At 33.4% G+C, this 15322-nt stretch overlaps 1 pseudogene; it reads right to left on the minus strand.

Moving 5' to 3' along the window:
• Positions 1–10157: 10157 nt before the first annotated feature.
• LOC119063453 (putative taste receptor type 2 member 33) lies at positions 10158–11081 on the minus strand (annotated as a pseudogene).
• Positions 11082–15322: the final 4241 nt, after the last annotated feature.

Here is a 15322-nt window from a genome sequence, read left to right on the forward strand (position 1 = left end):
ATTACTGTGTAAAGGGATGGAGATATTTACTAATCTGTATTGTGGTCATCATTTTGCAACATATACATGTACCTCATCATTACATGATATACCTTACATTTATTTATGTTGTATGTCAATAATGTTTCAAAAATACCTCAATAAAGCTTGAAAATTTCAACCAAATTTTTGTTATTGAAATTAGAGAAAAAAACCTCACTTAGGAAGATCACAGAGGAGTTTTGGATTTGTGTAGCTTTAATAACTATTTATATAATTTGTACTCATTAATTTAAATAATATCATTTTTTCTTGGTTAACAAAAAAATTTATTTGAACATCTTTACCAAAACCCTCCAATTATTTCTATTTTCTTTTCAAAGAACTCTCACTTCCAGTGTCACCACACAAACTAAGATACACATACTACACACACAGTGGCGTAAAGAGAATTTTCATTTTCCAGGAAACGAAATGTTATCCAAGGTGGACAAAGCTTTCCCAGTAAATAAATCTCAGGCATCAGAAAACTACTTTGGAAAGGAAAATTTTAAAGTAAGTAACTTTTAAAATATTCAATAGACTCATGATTTATGCAGAAACTTGGAAGTCATCTGAAAGATTTTCTTAAAGAGCTTTTCAAAATGTTGACACCGACCCGGTCAACATTTTGTTGTGCAGTTTTGAAGACTGATGTATTTTGTGAGGAATACATGGAACACACTGTTCTGGAATGATTTGTGACTAAGAAACATGTAGGTGTCGATTTCTCATATTAATACTTTTCTCTATCATGATTGTTTAAGAGTTGATCATTTTGATTTTGACTCCTTAATAGTCCCCCTTCTGTTGAAGTTTAAGATGTTTCCAGTTGTGCGCGATGGGGTTTTTCAACCTCCGACGTTGGCGCTTTGGGTTCGATAATTCTATGTTTTAATGGCAGGTTGTTTAACAGCCTCCCTGGTCTCTACCCACAAGGTCCCAGCAGCACCTCCCCAGCTGTGACCACTAAAAATGTCTTAAGACATTGACAAATGTCCCCAGGGAGTCAAACTTGGCCATAGTTAAGAACCACAGATACACTACTTTAATTTCTATGTTGATTAACAATTGTATATATGTGTGTTTGAATTTTTTATGTTGCTTTCTTCACATGAAAGCATGTTGCAATAAGTAGAAACTATGAACTAAAAATGTTGGCAATAGATGAAAACTATACATATCTTGAGTAAATTATTTCCACCTTAGAAAACAACATATATGCTTGCTTTCCAAAATGAAAGAATAATTCTGGTACAAGTGAAATGGAGATTAAAACTAAGTATGCACTATGTCAAAAAGGAAATCCTAATAAATTTTGGGAGATCCACATGCAAACCATACTCTCAGTGTTGCTGAGCATAATTACATTAGATAACTTCACTAGTGAAAATCCTGACACATTTATAAAAAATAAAATAGAACAATATTTTCTATGTACACACAAAAAAGAATAAAACAGAAAAATGCAAATGAATGATTAGCCTAAAAGTTACTTTATTTAAATTTAGAAGATCTATCTGAGAGATAAATGGAAGTTTTTAATAAGAGATCAGAAATAATGTCTTTCTGCCCTGGCTGGTGTAGCTCAGTGGATTAAGCACTGGCCTGCAGACCAAAGGGTCGCCAGTTTGATTCCCAGTCACAGCACATGCCTGGGTTGCAGGCCAGTTCCCCAGTAGGGGGCACGTGAGAGGCAACTCCACACTGATATTTCTCTCCCTCTCTTTCTACATCCCTTCCCTTCTGTCTAAAAGTAAATAAATAATTTTTTTTAAAGAAAGGAAGTCTTGTCTAAATGACAAAATAAAAACTTGTAAATAATGTGAATATATTCTGAAATATTTATAGATTAAGTGTATTTCCAAAAATTGTCTTTTGAAGAATTACAAATAGAATTAAAGATTATAGTATCCAACAAAATTTCAGTCAACAAAGATTTTAACCAAGTCTTTATTGAAATATAAAATGTACTTGAATTTAAAGTATGCACAAATGCCCATGTACACATTTTATTCAATTGATTTCTACAATGTTACTATGAAAAAATGTATTTTTAACATTTCCGTGTTTGGGGAGAGGGCAGAAGATAAAGGTCAGATTTTGCTTTGTAGGTTAATAACTGATTATTATTTTTTAATATTTTTGCATATTTTTTAAAATCTGAAGAAATCCCATATGTTTAATTGCTACCACATGTCTAACAATTCTCCCTTATTAATCTTAAGTTGAGGTTCTATATAACTATATATTTTTCTAAACCTTGATCTATAATATTAATAGTTATATGCCATAATGTATCATTTTAAAAATTCTTTTGTGTTTAGTCTCATAAATCCTCTCCTATTTTATTCAGCTTTTTAATTTTTTTTGGTTTGCCTCTTTGCAATTTCCCTTTTTATATTTTTTTAGTTTTGTTATCTCATCTCATATCTGTTCTCTTTTTGTCCAGTAGTGCTTTCTTGAATTTGATGAAGAATATTTAGTAGATATTATCGAATATCGACCTTTGTCTCCTACAGTGATTTACTCAATCAAGCAAGCCTTCAAAGCAGAGCTTGCAATTTCCCTCTGAAACAAATGAGTGAATGCTTGGATTATTTTATTTTTAATTTTTACATGGATTTAAATTATCCCTGTGTCTAATCTCAAGCTGGACATATTGAAACTCTCTAAGTGTCTCCCAGAAGTCAAGCAGAGCAGGAAGACTTGGTTCTGTTGGCAATTCCAATAGGTGAACTTCTCCACATGGTTTTTAGTCCAGAATAGTAAAAACCATTACTATAGCTGTCCAGAAACTATAGCTTCTCTATAGTCAATGTTTAATTATTTGCTGGCCAAATTTCCTTTCACATATGCTCAAAGCCCCTACTTCTCCTTTTGCTACCTGTAATTCTTTTCTTTATATTTATTTTAATTGTCGTTCAAGTACAGTTTTCTGTTTTTTACTCCCATCCCAGCCCAACCCCCAAGTGCTCCCCACCTTCCTCCCATTTGCACCCCCCTTATTTGTTGTCCATGTGTCCTTTATACTAGTTCCTGCAAATCCTTCCCCCTTTCCCCTGGAATTCCCTCCCCTCTCCCCTCTGGTTACTGTCAGCCTGTTCTCTATTTCAGTGTCTTTGGTTATATTTTGCTTGTTTGTTTATTTTGTTGTTTACATTCCTGTTAAAGGTGAGATCATATGGTATTTGTCTTTTACCACCTGGCTTATTTCACTCAGCATAATGCTTTCCAGTTCCATCCATGCTGTTGCAAAGGGTAGGAGCTCCTTCTTTCTTTCTGCTGCATAGAATTCCACTGTGTAAATGTACCATAGTTTTTGGATCCACTCATTTATAGGTCTAATTCTGCTACTTACTGTGGATTAATCATTTGCAAACCTTAGCTTCTTCTCATAAAATGAGACAGTTATACCAAATCGATTTCTATGGGGTGTGTTTTTTTGCTCCTAAATATATACATTTTAACAAATACTAGTGTCGGTAGCTTTTCTTTTGATTAGGAAAGTAATTCCAAGGCCTCCACTTAACCTCTGTTAAAACTACAAAACTACTTCTGTTCTGCCAGTCCCTAGTTTTCCAATTTCTCTTTCTATTTTCTTCTTAATTTCTGGCAGAATTTAGCATGAAATTTTATGCTAGACCATTAGGATGATTTAAAAAGGTTAGCCAGGAAAAAAATGTTAGGTGATTCAAAATACCCATTCAGTATTTATCCAGAATGGAAAATAATTTTATTTCAAATTCCAGTGAATCAATGAAGGATGCATGCCTAACGAATAAGAATGTTGGTGCCAACTCTGGAGATTGGCTGAAGGCAGAGCTGAACCACGTGTGCCATGTGTTTTATGAGCCTGGAATGAATAACAGTTGAAGTTACGGGCTGAGATGAGGTCATTTCATAATGTATTAGGAGGAATAAGGATGGAACAGGCAAATGATGAGCAGCCCCACCAGGTCCTCATAATAGCAGCTACCATCGAAGGCTTCCTTGTGCCAGAAACATGGACTGAATGAGAGTTTTACATGGGTTGTTCTTAAGTTTTACAAAAATTAGGTAATCTTTAATAATGGTGTAAATCGATCTATTCCTGTAATCCAGAAACGTCCCAATTTTAAAGCATTTGGGTTAGTGTAGACCATTTGCATTTAATGTAATGTTATGCTAATGCTTAAGTCTGTCATTTTATTTATTTTTGTGTTTTCCATTTATACTGTGTTTTGATTCTATGTTTTCTATTTTCTGCCCCCCTGTGGATTGCTTTAACTTTCCTAGAATTCCACATTAGTTGACTTACAGTGGTTTTGAGTGTATCTCTTCCTATACCTTCCCCAGTTGCTACGCAGGCGTTACATTTTCTGTACCTAGCTCATCACAGTTTAATAGTGCTGACATGTTGCCATTTTAAGCCAAGTGTGGAAGCCTTATCCACTTCTCTATCCCTTTAATAAACTCTCCTAAAATCAGGAAATTCTGATCCTACAAATTCTGATTATTGTGGGTGACCTATCCATCTTTCCTTCTGGAATAAGAAAGATACCATATCTTGACACTGGAAAGTAAAACAAGTGTCTCTGAAGAGAGGAGGAAGCCCTATCCTTAAACGAATCTGTCTTCTGACCAAGAGGACTACATATTTCAAATTCCAAGGCTCTGTGCTTTTTCTTTGTCTTGGTATTTTTGACCTGTTTTCTAATTACTTATTTTTAAGAGGAATGTTTCTTATTAAATATAGTTCTGCAATCTGAGTCATTGTCCCTGTTTTGTTTTTCTTTGAAACACTTATTGTTCTTTGTTTCTTTGTTTTGGGACTCTCGTTAAATGAGAGTCTGTGTTCTATTACTATTATTTCATGAAATCCCACTCACTTTCCTTTTTAAATTTTTTTATTCTCATTTAAGTAGAGTTGTCTCCATTTTCCCATCATCACTTCCCCCTGCCACACCACTCCCAACTCCCGCCCACAATCCTTCCCCACTTTGGCTTTGTCCATGGGTCCTTCATACATGTTCCTTGTATACACACAGAAATCATATCCTGGAGATGGCCAAACAGGTAACAATAATATTTGAGAGAACTTCCAATTCCTGATCTGATCAATGCTGTTTACCACACAACAAATCCATTCCCCATCATTCCTACTATGGATTCTACTACAGAAATGATTGCTCACAAGCAGGGTCTCCAGTGTGCTTCACATGTCTGTTAATAGGAAATCGCTGCCTCAAGTACACCACTGATTGATTGATTGTAGCTGCACTGTTATAGATTTATATGATTTCCAATGACTGTCTCCTTTCAGATGGCTGGGGAAAACTGTACATGTCCCCTCTTCTTGAACCTAGGACAGTTTGTGACTACTTCAACTAGTAAAAGTTGCAGAAATGACACTACAGGAATTTGGAAGCTGAGCCATAAAAAGCCATAAAAAGCCATGCAGTTTTGATTTGACTTCTTTACACTTTGGGGAGGGCTACCTCATTTGCATTTCTTTTTAGTTCTTGAGTTGAATATGTGACTCATTTGTTTAGAAAGTTTTTCCTACTATATGAAACAATGGATGTAAATTTTTATTTATTTTTATTTATTTATTTTTTAAAAGACTTTATTTATTTATTTTTAGAGGGGAAGGGAAGGAGAGAGGGAGAGAAATATCAATGTATGGTTGCCTCCCATGTGTCCCCTGCTGGGAACTGGCCTGCAACCCAGTCATGTGCCCCAACTGGGAATCGAACCATGATACTCTGGTTTGCAGGCCCATGCTCAATCCACTGAGCTACACCAGCCAGGGCTTGAACTTTTAGTTTTATCTGATTTTCTCATTTGACTATAAAGATTGTTTTGGTTTTGAATTCCAAATATCATATTTTACTTAGAAACCTAATTAATAGAGAGTAGTTTCATTTCCAAACCGAATTTTTAATATTTTTACATTACATTTTATATAATATCTGTTCTACAGAGTGTGTTGAGACACTCTTTGTTGAAATATGCATCACCCAGGTGTGTAACTGTTTCCTGTATTTTTGAAGACTGTGTATAGATTTCTCTCGGTACAGAGTTCACTTAAAAGTATCGGACCAGTTTTGCTGATTATGTTATTCAGACTTTTATGTCATTATTTAATTCTGTTTGATACATCAGTTTATGAAATGTGTGTTAAATTCTCACTATTTGTGGCCTGGCTGGTGTGGCTCAGTTGATTGCCAAGGGTGTGGGCCCAGCCCCCAGTCAGGCACATGCAAGAGGCGACCGATCGGTATGTCTCTCACATCGATGCCTCTCTCCTCTTCTCTTTCTCCTTCCCTTCCCCTCTCTCTAGACTGAATAAAAGAAAAAAAATGTTTTTAAAAATTCTCACTGTTTGTGGATTCATCAGTTTTTTTGTTGCAATGCTCTTAGTTTTGTTTTATCCATTTAGATAATGCATTGTTAGGTGTGTTCAAATTGATGATTATTACATCTTTTCCATAGATGTCTCCTATTAGTATTAGACATTTTGAAATGACATTTCTCTAACCATTTGGGGTTTTTTTTGCTTTAAGTATTAACTTGTCTAACACTTTTGTTTGGATAGTGTGTTAGCTATAATTCAACCAGATATGACAAATATAAGCAAACAAGCAATTGAATGCTAGTAGCTCAACCATATTGTAGAGAACCTATTTTTCCTGTCACTGACTAAAAATATAAAGATAAGCATTTGTGGCACAAATATGTTCAAGAGAACAGTGAGATTCTGTCATTACCAAAAGATAGGATAATAGATATTGAAATATAAGCAGTAGTCATTGTGATCATGAGAACATGATGTGTTTTTATCCATTTATTTCCAACCATTGTGGTTTTCTGCCATAGGTATACCTCTTGGAAACAGTCTAATTGCATTTTGTTTTCTTATTTAATATGAAACTCTGTCTTTTGAAAATAAAGTAAATTTATTTAAATTTATGACAACTTTTGATAACATTGGACTTGCTTTTACCAGTGAAAACAGAGTTCTACTAGTTATCATTTTCTTTACTTTCTCTTTTCTTGCTTTGCAACTTGGGAGGAGGGGTGTCATACAGGTGTTTATTTATTTTTTAATTTATTTTTATTGAATTTATTGGGGTGACATTGATTCATAAAACCATGCAGGGTTCAAGTGTACAACTCAATAAAACATCATCTACATATTGCACATACTTTGGAATTAAATTATAAAATTGTTTTTATACCTTTCTGTACCTACTCAAATTGTCTATTCAGATCTCACAAACCACCCTAAAAATTAGTGGATTAGAACAACTGCTTAAAACAGCTGGTTCTGTGGGTCACCGGGGCTTGGCCAGGCAGTTCTTAACGGTGGTGGTCTTTCCTTTTGTTGCCATCAGATGATGGCTGGGAGCAGAGTCATCTGAAGACTCAAATGGGCTGGACACCTGATAAGGTTCAGTCCAGGAGCTGGCAGTTGGTGCCGTTTTTCAGAGAAGAGCTCAGCAGGAGCCGTCCATTGAGATACTTGCAGTGGCTTCTTCCTATGGTGGCTGGGGTTCCAAAAGTAAATGTCCAAAAAGGCAGGGGATGTATAATGCCAGTACCATAAAGCTCTGCCTAGAAGCTGGCGCAGCATCACTTGTACAACATTCTACTGTTCAAAACATTTAGAGCACCTGCCGCATTCACAGAGAGGAAGTAGCCCCCTTCATCAGTGGGGAAGTGTCAAAGAAATTGTTGCCATTTTAACCCACTATAACATCTATAATCTTCAGACTTATACCTTCCTTTCTTATTTATTCAAGTTATTCAAATTTATTAAAATACAACCCTTTTTCTTTTTTTATAAAAGCAAAATATATCCCCAATTTTCTATTTTTCTCTAATCAAAACTAATTCTTAGTAACCAGTGGTAGTTAACCTTCTGAGATATTTTTCTTTTTTCTCCTTTTTTAATGGTTATTCAAGTACACTTGTCTCCATTTTCCTCCCACCAATCCCCTCCACCCAGCCATCGATTCTACAATTGTTTCAATATTTGAAGCTTGTCCCTGTAGGAGAATTATATGTCAAAATAATATTTGAAAAAATAGTTAACAAAAACTATTGGAAATTACAGAAGATGATGAATATATCATGATTGGAGACGTTGCAAAGATATTTTTCTTTAACAGATGAGAGAGAAATAATATTTTGAATAATATAATAAATACACTTAATACTATACTTATTTATGTCAAATTTTGCAACCTAAAGCAAAAGACACATTCTTTCTTAATCAAATTCAAATAAAACAAAATGAATTATACAGTATACTTTTATAAGTCAGATTATCATAACCTCTGAAAATAATGGAAATCAAGTACAAATCAAACCAGTTGTTATTTTGAAATATTTATTTAACATATATACATTATATTTGGTTAGACAGAAAACTTAAATTTATCCATATTTTGAAAATAAAATACTATAAGTATACAGGTGAAAACTAATGTGCTTTAGTTGACATAATAATTAGAAGACATTTTAAACAGATGATTTTATAACACAATGATGAGTTACTGAAAATAAATTAAGAAATAAACTCAAATAATTTAGAAAAGGAGAAACAAAATAAAACCAAGAGAAGAAACAAGAATTAATTAAAACAAATAAAAGTAACATTAAGAGGATGAAAATAAAGGACTCATATATTTGGGACTAACAATAACTTCTTAAAAATACAATAAAATTAACTAAAGTCTTTTAAATTCTTAAATTATAAAAGGAAACAAATAAACCACTTTACAAGTAACCAGGTAAAGCCCCAAAAAATGCTTCAAAAGAGAAGACATTTTTTTCTACATTCTAAAAATAAAAACATGAAGTTTTACCATACGCAAAAATAAAATAAAACACTTTTCTAGAATAAAGTAACTAGTGGTAGTGACAACACCTCAAGACAGAATATGATAAAAAGGAAGAGGATGTATACTTTAGTAAATTCTTCTAAATTGGACACTGGTGTCAACACCCTCAGGTTACACAGTCGTGAAGCTCACTCACTGCATGTTTCTCCCTGTCACCCACTTGTTTGACTCCCAAACAGAACCCACAGTGCTTTGTAGAAGTAATGTTCATACTTATCTTTGTTGTTTTAGTGTCTACATATGCTTTTCAGATATTATAGTGCAGTTTTGCCTGCAATTAATCTTGCAGGATATTGTAATAATTTACATGGGGTTTTTTTATTTATTTATTTTTTGGTTGAGGGGGATGTCTAGTTTTTCCTATTTAAGATTATATTTATGTAAAATGATCATCCATGTGGTAGTACATAATTATAGTTTACTTTTGTTGTTGAATTATTGTATACAACTGGATGACTTTATATTTTACTGGCGCATTCTACTGTTTATGGAATATGTTCATAATAATGTTATGAGTATTCTTATATGTGGATCTGATCTACTTAACCATCATTTAAAAAATCTCCATTGGAAGTATCTCACAATTTTAATAATTCATGATATCTATTCCAGATGATTCTCCATAAAAATCCAGCGTGTCATTTTAATTGACATATTTAGTAAATTGTTTCCAAACTGGAGGTTAGTACTGACATGCTATTTTAAAAAAGCATGATCAAGAAAGTATTTTAATACACATCAGAGTATTAACAGATGAGAAAGTTATGTTATGTGATACAAATAAAAAGATAATGTTTCTGCATAGTAACTACATTTTACATAAATGTACATTTATTCATATTTCATATTTTAAATGTTTCCCATTTTAATGTCTCCAAAATAAATTAATCTGAATGAAAGTAGTGCTGGGAAATTATATTAAATTACACAAAGGAGAAAGCTCTCAAGTTGTAAAAATTTTTTTAGAAAAGTAAGTCTTAAATAAATCTTCACTTTCAAATTTATGTATTTTCCCTAATAAGAATTACATAAGAAAAAAACTTGTAATATCAGTAATCTCAAGTCATGGCTATGATTTTTCTTCTTTGTGTTTTTTTCTTCATCTTTTTTATATTACTTGAATATTCTAAGCTTTCTACCTATTTACATTAAAGTTAATCTTCCTTATCTGTGCTATCAAATCAGTATTGTCTTTGCACATACACTACGTTTACCAAGACTCACAGTTCTCTGCGAAATGACACATGGTCACCCAGCTTCTTTCTTTCTGTCTTTCAGCCAGCACTCAGTTGCCACAGAAATGACAGAATGGCCCGTCTTAGCGTCTTGTTATCCCAATTCAGGATAAAGGAGTGGCTTGAAGGATACAGCAATCCAAGAGCATCAAAAAACATGCCAACTGAATTGTTCTTCAAAATCTAAGAATTCTAAACTGTGATGATTTGAACCAGAAAGTAAACGAAAAATAGAAAGAGAAAGGAGATGACAGTTTGCAGGCTCTCGTGGACCTTGGTGCTGGCATCTTGGGATCCTTTGCCACTGAGCTGCATCTTCCTGAGATGTTTCCACAGAGAAAAGAGTAACAGCAGTAAGGCCATCAGGGACATGGAAAATGGTATGAAGTTTGCAAGAATGAATACAGTCATATTTGAAAGGTGTACAGTGTCCTGCAACTTGGTCCTCCAAGTGAGATTTCCTTCATATGTATTCATCTGCATTTTTTCATCTAAGCTCGTGCAAGATGAAAAACCAAGAAGACCAAAGAGCCCACCAGTACCATGAGAACAATTCTTCTAGCTTTCCATTTTAGGTGAAGAAAAAAAAAGCCTGGAGAAATTGGCTATCTTGGGCAAATAAAGTATGCTGAGGCTAGAACCAAACCAAAGGCTACAATAGTGGCTTACTACCCAGGCAATATACATAATGGCTCTTGCTCCTGAACTATAGAAAGCTGAATTAAACACAGTTGTATACCAATCTACTACTAGTACCCAGAGCAAAGCAATCCTGGAGACCGCCAGGGCAGTGAGAATTCCATCAGCACAGGAGACCTTTTGTCCCCGGACCCATTCAATGACATTCACCAGGGCTATGAAGACATTGGCAAAATTTCCTAGAACAAAGTCTGTCATTACTAGTTTGGAAAAAAATATTTAGTAATAAACTTATCATGTCTGAGGGGGTGGGGGAACCAAGTCTAGAAAAGAAAACAAAAATACCAAACCTAATATCAGTGATTGTGATTCCTTAACATCCTGCAGTTCCACCTACTCCTACCTGGTTTCTAAATGTGCGGTATTGTTCTTCTTTTCTCTTAAATTCCGAGATCAATGTCAAGCAGAAAACACCAAGGTATGGTAAGGTATTGGTTCAAAGCTCTTTTTAGTAAAAACATTGCCCCAATGGTTTAAATGAATTATTTTTCACACACTGTGCCATTTGCCATAGACAGAATATTTCATAGCTCATGTTGAAATGAGAGCTGAATTCTAATTTGTTAACATGCAAATAAAGACCGATTATCTTTCATTGTTTTACAATTATTTGCCTTGTCTTACTTTTACATAATTTGAATTAAGCAAGCTGGGATATTAGCTAGTAAAATTTAAAAATCTAGAACATACAACCTATGGCATATGTCTCAAATGGTCATTGGATCTTCATCATCTGGTACTGACCATAATGGCTCATTATTGCTGAGGAGAATTTATTTTTAACGAAAACGTTGGATCCATGCAGAAGGACTTTAAAAAAACTTATCTATTGGTTTTTCAACTGTTCCCTTTCAAAAACTTTCTAGTTTTCCTAGGACCCCCAGGAAGGCTGATACACCTAAAACTGGGTGCTGATAACTAGTATTTACAAATAGTTTCATTATTTAAAAGCTTACACAGACACACACACACACACACACACACACACACACACACACACACACCACCTATACATTTCATTTGTTCTCCTAAGAAATTTTGAGAAACTGGAAGATCCAAATCATTGTCCTGTAATTTCCAAAATAAAAACTAAATCTCATGGTAGTTTTTTTATTTAAATCCCTTTCTCTTACATCAGGCTTTTTTAAAAGCCCATTATAATATTTATCAAGCATATTTCTCATACTTAGTTCCTTTATAAATGTTTCTCTCTTGAGTCTATGTAATTAAAATATTCAATAATTTAATTTTAATTTCAGATATATTCTCAAAATATTTGAAAATATTTTGAAATAGCAATTTCAAAATATTTTGAAACTCCATTGTCATTTTGAATGTAATTTGCCACAAGGATCTGAGGACAGTTGCCACCTTAGGAAGTTGATTCTATTCGCCCATGAACATGATCCATATGTACATTTTTTCAAATCTTCTTTTATGATTTTTAATACAACTTAATAAACATTTCAATAAAATACAGTATATTATGTCTGAGAATAACTTCCACACACCTTATAGTTTTTGTTGCCACTGTAAAAAAAAGTTCAGTTTCAAATATCATAATCTAATTCATTATTATTGGTGAATAGATATAGATAAATGTCTTATTTGGCAGTTTTGTAAATATACTTACTTTATTAGATGAATTTATTACTTATTTTTTGTGGATTACTTTGGATTATCCATTAGAAAACCTGTTGCCTGCAAGAAAAATTGTTTTTTGTCATTTTCATTCAAATTCTCATAGGACTTATTTCTCTTCTCTTATTGTATTGGCTAATACTGCTAATACAATTTTTTCTTAACCCTAGCATCACTGTAACAGATTCCACATTTCACTATTAAGCGTAATTTTCCTGTGCTGCTTTAGTGTACATCTTTTATCCGTTTGCAATCATTTTCTTCCACATATATTGGTTCAAGGAAAACTTTGGTCTAAAATTATTTCAGCATTCGGAGTTCACTCAGGAGATGCAGCACCCAGAGGTCTGGTGAGAAAACGTTTAACATAGAGATTTATTAATTTAACAGAGGATTGGAGTAATGAGGGCTTGGCTAGAAAGTAGTAAAGAGAACTACAAATGACAGCAATAGCGGATACGAGGAACAGTCATTACCTTAGGGCGCAGATATGCCTCCAAAGCACAGCCTCCATAGAAACTTAACCCACTCATCCAAGGCCAAGAACCAGATCTTGTTGAAGATGGCACAGCTGTGGCTCACCGAGCTGCACCACCAGAAACTGCTGGAAATCCATTGGTTGGATCGTGCCAGAAATCTACCTCCTGGGGTTTGGGAAAGCTGTTCACCAAGAAATGTCCTTGTCATAAGTGGTCTGCAGTAATCCAGCTCAATGGGGCATGCTGGGAAAGTGGTGCTGCTCCTGAGAGTGCACCACGAGGGCACCCTGCGCTGGAGAGACTGCTGGGCTATGAGTCAAGTACCCTAAAATGTGCAGATTACCTGAATTTTTAGTTTTGGGGTGAAAACGTGTGATATACCTTTAGTTTTTAAATTATGTACAGTTACTATGTTTCTAATATTATGTGTATTTGATTTTTGTCTGTTCATTGATTTTCACAAAAAAATTCTTTGATTTTACCCTCATCTATATATTATCTTAGTATTCTATGTCATTGATTTCTCCATTTATTATTAGATGTAGATTACCAAGGAGTAAAGACTGTAAGCTTGGGAATCAGATTGCTGGTGCTAACATTTTGACTTTTTTCCATTTTCTAGTGTGACTTCACGCAATGTATTAACCTTTTTTATTCCTCAGTTCCCTTCCATACCAAGTGTAGTATAATTGTTTTCATGATTAAATATGGCAATACTGGAAGAGCACTGAAATCACTTTTTATATACAATAAAGCTAGGTAAATATTATTCTATTCCTAACTTCTTTATATTTTAAAGATTATTTTGTTATTCATTTCTATTCTTACTGTTTATTTACATTTTATGTAAATTCAGTGAGCATAGGTAATAAAAGTGATCTTATATCTGTCACTAATATTTTACATATTATTTTAAAAATTACATTTTGACCCAGGTTTGGCATGTGGCATCAGATTTATGTGTAAACTCTTGTATCATTAAGGTTAAAGTGCATTCATAGAAGACTTCTATGGTATGGTATTGTATACATAGCCCAGTGGTTTGAGCATTTGCAGTGGTGTATCATTTGCATTGCTTTCCCTATTCATTGAGTGAATCATTTGGCTTGATTCCATAGACACTAATTAAATTGTTAGCATTTCTGTTTTCTCGAGTTAAATAACTGGCCAATTTATATCTTTAAACTTTTTAAAAAATAAATGCATTTGTAGATAAGAATTGCCCAGTACTGGCTGAAATTTTCAAGCTTTAATTTAGATACTGCTTTTGTTCTCGTTCAGTTCTAAATTTTGGATTAACTGCCAACATGTTTTGTTTGTTTTGTTTTGTTTTATCTATGATTGAATTAATGAGTAATTTACTTTCAAATTATGAAATAACATTATTAGTGGTAGTATTTTTCATTAGACTGTTATAGAAATGTGGCAATAGAATATATTTTGTGTGATCGTCTTTTTTGTTTATTGATAATTTTTAGCCTAATACATAATTTATGTTTGCAAAGTTAAATGTTTCTTTGAAATAATTGTATATGCTTTGTTACAAAACTCTACACATATCACATTAAATGTATTATATTATTCTTTTGTAATTATTAAGTATACTTATCTATCAGCTCATTAAATACTTAAAGTTATCACTATATATTAACATTTTGTTCATTTCTAAAAAATTAATTCACTTAATTTGTTACTACTTTTTTTAAAACAGTCATATCTGTAATTATTGTCTCTTTATTATTGTTATTTTTACTATTTTAAGTATTTTTCTGTAAATATTGATGAATTTCTCTTTAAAAATTATTTAATATGATATTAGCATTACTCTACTACCTTTAGTTTAGCTGGTGTATAAGTTCAGATTTTAACTTTAGTGATTTAGTTAGATGGAAATATATCTCTCTCTCCTCTAACAGAAGTGTGCAAGGTTAAGTAGTTTGAAAAACAAAATCATGAGATAATGTTAGGGTTCTGTCACTAACTAAGAAGGGAAGAGTGAATATCGAAAAGTATCGTTCAGTCCTCTGATCATCTATAGACCTTCTTCTTTTTTTAAAGGATTTTATTTATTTATTTTTAGACAGAGAGGAAGGGTAGGAGAAAGAGAGGGAGAGAAATATCAATGTGTATTTGCCTCTAGTGCACCCCCTACTGGGGACCTGGCCTTCAACTCAGGCATGTGCCCTGACTGGGAATTGAACCAATGACCCTTTGGTTCACAGGCTGGTGCTCAATCCAAAAGGCCACACCAGCCAGGGCCTATATTCTTGCTGCTTTATCTGTGTATTTTCAGTTTTTTTCATTTCTTTCTTCTAGATGTGTCTTGAATATAAAATAAAATATATAAGTATGTATAAAA

This window comes from Artibeus jamaicensis, unplaced genomic scaffold (genome assembly GCF_021234435.1).
Source record: "Artibeus jamaicensis isolate MK-2021 breed Jamaican fruit bat unplaced genomic scaffold, CSHL_Jam_final contig_233, whole genome shotgun sequence".
Taxonomy (NCBI): domain Eukaryota; kingdom Metazoa; phylum Chordata; class Mammalia; order Chiroptera; family Phyllostomidae; genus Artibeus; species Artibeus jamaicensis.